Below are 6,887 nucleotides of genomic sequence, written 5' to 3'. Positions count from 1 at the left end.
AATGTTAGATCTGCCTGAGATAATGTTAATTATCTTGGCATTTGAGGGTGGAGATCTTGGTTTCTCTGGGATCTTGCGACCATCCTGATTGTTCTCCTTGGACTTTTCTTTCTTTATTTTGAGGATTTCTTTAAGATGCGCTTTGCTAAGGAGATAGTTGAGCTCCTTCCTTAGGGCTATGCAATCCTCCTTCATGTGACCAAAATCTTCATGGTAAGCATACCATTTGGACTTGTCTTTCCAAGTGATGGACTTGTTATCCTTCTTTGACCACCTTGCTTTGTCTCTGAGATCCTACATAACATGGATTAAACCTAAAACATCCATTGAAAAACAATAGTCAGTGATCTTAGGGGGTTCCTGTACCTCTCCTTCATCTTCGAGGGCATTAATCCTATGATGATCTGACTTGGAATAGGGCTTTGATTTGTAGTCTTGGAGTCAAGGATTCGGCCTTCCTATTGGGATTCTCGTATTGAATTGAAGGGTTGGTCCTCTTCTGAACTTCTTTATCCTCTTCAAGCCTTATGAATCTCAATGCTCGGCACCTAACTTCGTCTAATCTCTTGCATGAAGTCATCACGAGATCACTAGTGATCTTCTCGAAGGGTAAATCCTTCCTTAGATCCATCTTGAAGGCCTTGACAGCAGTCACCATATCAATATTAGGGGTGCTCAGAGCTTCCCTACAAAACCTGTTAAAAAATCCCTAATCCGTTCCTGAGGATCCTGACCCACTCGATAAAGATGACTAGCGATCTTCTCGAAGGTTCTGCAACAAGAAAATTGGTTATTTAAAATATTGACTAAATGTGCAAATGAAGTAATAGAATAGGGAGGAACGGTTAGCAGCCATTTTAGGGTTGATCCTGTATAGGTCGAACAAAATCCTTTGCGTAGGAAAGCTTCCTTCTAATGCACTAGGATGGCAATGATCTCCATCCTTTCTCGGTATTGTGCTACGTGCTCTTCAGGATCTGTAGTTCCATTGTAAGGCTTCATGCTAGGAATCTGGAAGTCCTTAGGAACTTCAGTATCATCTATCGCAAGAGAAAATATTGAGATCCTATGACTTGTTGGAGATGCTTCTGGTATGGGTTGAACTACCCTAGGTACGCTTGAGATCATCTGTCTCAATTGCTGAAGTTCCCTAGCCATGTTTGGACTTATTCCTATATCAACATTTGTAGAGTTAGTATTGATTGTATTGTTGTTTAAGAAGTTACTAGAACCAAGGTCTCTAGGAGTATTGAAAGGCTTGTTGAGATCATTTTTCATAGATGCTCGATTGTTCATAGTTGTACCCTAGGGTGATACAGCAGTAGCAGGAGTTGTGTTCCCGTGATGATTTCCTGAGGATCCCGCATTGTCAAAGTTTAGGATCATTGGTTGTAAAACTGTTGGCATCGTTTCCTGAGATCTCGAAAATTCCGCCTTCACCCTCTCAACTTCTCTAAGTAGTGTTCTATTCTCATATTGTTGCTAAGTAATCTGCTGTGTCATTTTCCTCATCATAGCGAAGAGCTCAACAATAGTGACTGGAGCAGTCGGCTACCGGAGTTCTAAATATCCCAAACATCCTTGGTTAGTGACCGGTGGGGTGTTTTTATTGGAAGTGTCAGGCGCTCTCCTCTGACCAGGGGGTCCACCCAGAGGAGGTGGTAGATTTTTGGTTGGAATGGAAGGAGCATAGGATGAAGAAAGGATTGATTGTGCAGACATGATCTTTCGAGGATTTTGAACACCACAGCCCCACGGTGGGCGCCAAATTGATTTGTAAAAAATTACACAAGTGTAAATCAACCAAATTAAATGAGAGGTTGTGATGTTCGAGTTGTGCAATGGAAAAATGTAAAGAGAATGACGCGATTGTTTTCAAGGAATCCCTTGATCCTTGCTAGGATCTTCGGCACGAAACCTTGAGAGGTGATAATGATCAGCTGACTTGATGAATTTATTAGTATAAAATGATGATTATAGAGAGTATTTCAGTACGAACATGTGAAAAAGTTTTTAGAGTAAGCTTGATGTAAGTAAATTGTGTCGTGTGCGAGATACATGTGTCAATAGATTGTATAAACTAGCTAACATGATGTCTGATATTACCAGGATCCTCTATGACGAGCTTTGTGAACGTTGTTGACTTGGTATTTCGGGTCTTTAGCATAGTTAAGATGACTCTCTATTGAGAATTGGTCTTCTCTTGACTATTTCGGCACATGTGTTAATTAAAAATGAAATACAATTGTTATAAATGTTAGTATATAATAACAATGATAATAGGGATCCTGAGATACTTGAGGATCTTGAATATCTGATGAGGTTTGAGGATCCTGAATGCAGTGAGGATTGTGGGCCTAACAACTATCTTTGCTGAGGGTACTAGATAGGGATCAACCTTTTGTTCTACTGCCAAGGCAAGATAGAGTTTATCGCATGGATGTACGGGTTTTCTAGAATATGTAGTGGATACTTCGGTTGAGAAGGAGGGATCAGCCTCTATTTCTCATGTTCCAGTGGTATGTGACTTTCCTAATGTTTTTCCCAAGGAGTTACCGGGTGTGCCTACTGAGAAGCAGGTGGAGTTTCGGATCGATTTGATTCTATGTGCTGCACCGATCGCTAAGGCACCGTACCATCTTGCACCTCCTGAGATGCAAGAGTTATCCTCCAAGCTGCAAAAGCTATTGGGAAAAGGGTTCATCAGGCCAAGCAGTTCTCATTTGGGAGCCCCGGTCCTTTTTATAGGAAAAATGATGGTTCGCACAGGATGTGCATTGATTATCAGGAACTGAATAAGCTGACAGTGAAAAACCGTTACCCTTTAATGATCTTTTTGACCATCTTTAGGGGGCATCTTGGTTTTCCAAGATCGATTTGAGGTCCTTATATCATCAAATGAGGGTACATGAGAAGGATATTCAGAAGACGACCTTCCAAACTCATTATGGGCAATACGAGTTTGTGGTGATACCTTTTGGGCTCACCAATGCACCGACAACGTACATGGACCTCATGAACTAGGAGTGTAGGCCCATGTTAGATCGATTAGTGATTGTTTTTATCGATCACATCCTGGTATATTCGAAGACTAAGGAACAACATGAGGAACATCTTCGAGAGTTTCTTTCGTTTTGAATATGGAGAGGCTTTATGCCAAATTCTCCAAGTGTGACTTTTGGTTGCGAGAGGTTCAGTTTTTGGGACACCTCATCAATCAGAATGGTGTCTTGGTTGACACAACCAAGATAGAGGTAGTGATGCAGTGATAGGTGTTGAGATCTCCATTTGAGATTCGAAGCTTCCTTAGATTGGCAGGTTATTTTTGGAGATTCATTAGAGATCTCTGCAATATTGTTGTTCCTCTCACCAAGTTGACCATGAAGGAGGTTTCTTTTAATTGGGACCTTAACAACATGCATCATTTGAGACTCTTCACCAGAGATTGTGTGAAGCACAAGTACTTGCCCTCCCTGAGGTAGTTGCGGATTTCGTAGTCTATTGTGATGCATCCATTGCATGGTTGGGTGTTGTGTTGATGCAAAGAGGGCATGTGTTAGCGTATACTTCAAGGCAGCTGAATCCTCATGAGGAGAGATACCCTAGTCATGATTTGGAGTTAGAGGTGGTGGTATTCACCCTCAAGATTTGGCACCACTATCTCTATGGTGTTCAATGTACCATCTACACAGACCATAAAATTCTGAGATACCATATGGATCAGCCTAACTTAAATATGAGGCAAAGAATGTGGTTAGACTTAGTGAATGGATATGATTCTGAGATCTTGTATCATCCAGGAAAGGCCAATGTGGTCTTTGATGCCTTGAGCCGGAGGGCAACGAGTACCCTTATATAGGATGTGTGCATGAGGATGACCGTGATGACTCCAGTTTTAGAGATCAACAAGGAAGCACAGTCAGAGGCCATAAAAGAGGCAAACCGGAAGATTGAACGGGTGATCAGTCAGATTTTGACATTTGATATGGACAGTAGAGGGATTATGACCCTTCATGGGCAGGTATAGGTACTGTATGCAGGTGGGGCTCGATGAATTTTGATGGAAGTGGGCCATAAATCGAGATTTTCTATCCACCGGGGGGCTACAAAGATGTATCTTGACTTAAAGCAAAATTATTGGTGGCCATGTATGAAAAGAGATGTGGCATGGTTTGTGGAGTGATGTTTGACCTGCCGGAAGTTCAAAATGGAGCACTAACGCCCTCATGGAAAGTTGCAACCTATGGAGGTTCCCCTCTGGAAGTGGGAGCAGATTACTTTGGATTTCATTACAAAGATACCAAGAACTACAAAGGGTGTTGACACTATATGGGTGATAGTGGATCATTTGACGAAGAGTGCTCACTTCTTAGCCTTTAGTGAGAGCTCTTCTATAGAGAAGTTAGACAAGATTTATGTTCACGAGGTGGTGGCTCGGCATGGGGTTGTGACGTTTATTATGTCTGACCAGGATGTGCACTTTACTTCCATATTTTGGAAGAGATTTCATGAAGAGTTGGGTACCCGGCTACACTTCAGGTACCGTGTACCAACTGTAGACGGACGAGCAAAGCGAGCGGAAGATTCAGACGCTTGAGGATATGCTGTGTGCATGTGTTATTAATTTTGGTGGGAGTTGGGACTTCTATCTTCCATTGACTAATTGCTCGTATAACAACAACCATCCCGACAGTATTGGTATGCCCCCGTTCGAGGTGGGACAGATGGTCATAGGGAGCATGGAGGTCGTGCTCAAGACGACCGAGCTTATATAATAGGTTCGACAGAGTCCATTGACAGTGTAGAGCCATCAGAAGAGTTATGCAGATCAGGGACACTGTGAGTTAAAGTTTCATGTGGGGGATCTAGTGCTCTTGAAGATGTCACCCAGGAAGGGTGTTATCCGCTTCAGGAAGCGAGGCAAGCTAGGCTCCTGGTTCATTGGTAATTTTCAAGTATTGGCCTATATGGGCAAGGTGGCCTACTGGTTGGAGCTACTGGAGGAGCTGATTCAGATCCATGATACCTTCCATGTTTCCCAACTGAGGAAGTGTATAGCCGATGAGGCAGCTATGGTTCCCTTGGAGGACATGCAGTTCGATGATCGCCTGAATTATGTTGAGAAGCCTATAGCCATTTTGGATCATAAAGTGAAAAAATTGAGGAACAAGGTTGTGAACTTGATCAAAGTTCAGTGGTAGCACCGTTGAGGTTCGGAGTGGACATGGGAACCGGAGTCCGAGACGTGTGAGCAGTACCCTGAGTTGTTTACGGAGGATGACTTGGAGGGAGAAGTCTGATATTAGTAGGGGAGAATTGTAACATCCAGAAATAAGGTACGTTTATCATTCTTTGCATCTTTTTCAAAAGTGTCAAAGTTGGTCCCTAATAGAGAAAAAAATGACACAAGATTTATACGCAGGGTGTACACATGAGTACACGCAGCGTACTCATGCATCATGCATTAACGCGAAAGGCCAACTAATATGTTGGGCATACTAGCTCAGGTGCATAAACCTAATATTTGAATTGATCCATATATAAAGTACATTATGGATCCATTTCTAACCACCTTTATCAGCCTCCAACCCTCCCTTAAACCATAATCTTGTGTTATGGCTTGTGTGGGTGTGTTATTGCAAGTTTTGAGTGTTCTTGGCTCTTGTAGTTGAAAAATGAGGTTAAAGAAGAAGAAGAAGGTGCTAGCAAGCTTGAAGATCCATAAACTTCCCGCCTTTGTGCATCAATTTTAGGCGGAGTCTAGATCCGATAGTTTGGGTACTATGTTTTTTGTGTCATCAGTATCAGATGAGTCTCCTCACTTACTCTTACCTGTATGGTAGGGTAGCTATATCATGATGAACAGCTGGGTCTAGTTGCTATGTGATGTTATGTTATGATAATTATATACGATTGAGGCTGCTGATAGCCAACCAGGGTTGCTAATAACCCTTCGAGTGTACTGTTATCTCACTGGGATTGTTAATAGTCGTAGAGTCGCAGATAACCCATAATTGTTTATTTATGTTGTGTTATATGTGGTATCTTGGGGAAATCATTAAGCTTTGTGTTTACAGTTGTTGATTTATATGTGGCAGGTACTTCGCAGGACTGCGGGAAGGCGAAGGTCTGATTGTACACACGCGTTGGGGAATTTACTAGTGGGACATGTTTTTATGTGCTCCGATAATTATGATACTTTTTTGCTTTGGGATGATCCTATATTTGATAACTTGGTTCTGAAACTATGGTTTCTGTAATTTAAAAATGAAAATTTTGGTCAAAAACTTGAGGTGTTTCATGTTGTCTGTGTTATGCTCTGTGATTTGGATAATCAAATGTACCCTCTCACCGTTTGGTGTTTTTGCCACCAGTTGAGGGTGTGTTAGAGAATGTATTTTAGAGTGGCTATATGCTAAAATGGCCCTGCCCACCGACACTTCTCATCTGGCCGATCCTTATTTGATAGTCTAGAGGTACAAAACAAACATAGTAATCACAAATCTAGAAAATTGAAGTACACGAATGAAAAACAAAAAAAAAATAATCAGTTATCTTAACTAAATCTGTGTACATCTGTCAAGCCACAACTAAACATAGACTAATCACTTATATTTAATTATGGCTAGAACAATACACTAACTGAATTTAGATTCAGTGATTTATAAACTAAGAAAGTGTGTGTGTGTGTGTGTGTGTTTGTGTACATATATATATATATATATATATATATATATATATATATATATATATATATATATATATATATATATATATATATATGTTTTGTTAAAAAAATCAATTAAGTAGATATTAACTAAATTAAATTAGAGGTTGTGGTGTTTGTTGGTAAAGTGATTGTCGAAATTAGAACAAGAGTACACAAG

Source organism: Lactuca saligna, chromosome 4 (genome assembly GCF_052625555.1).
Source record: "Lactuca saligna cultivar CGN05327 chromosome 4, ASM5262555v1, whole genome shotgun sequence".
Classification (NCBI taxonomy): Eukaryota; Viridiplantae; Streptophyta; class Magnoliopsida; order Asterales; family Asteraceae; genus Lactuca; species Lactuca saligna.
This window is presented reverse-complemented; position numbering follows the sequence as displayed.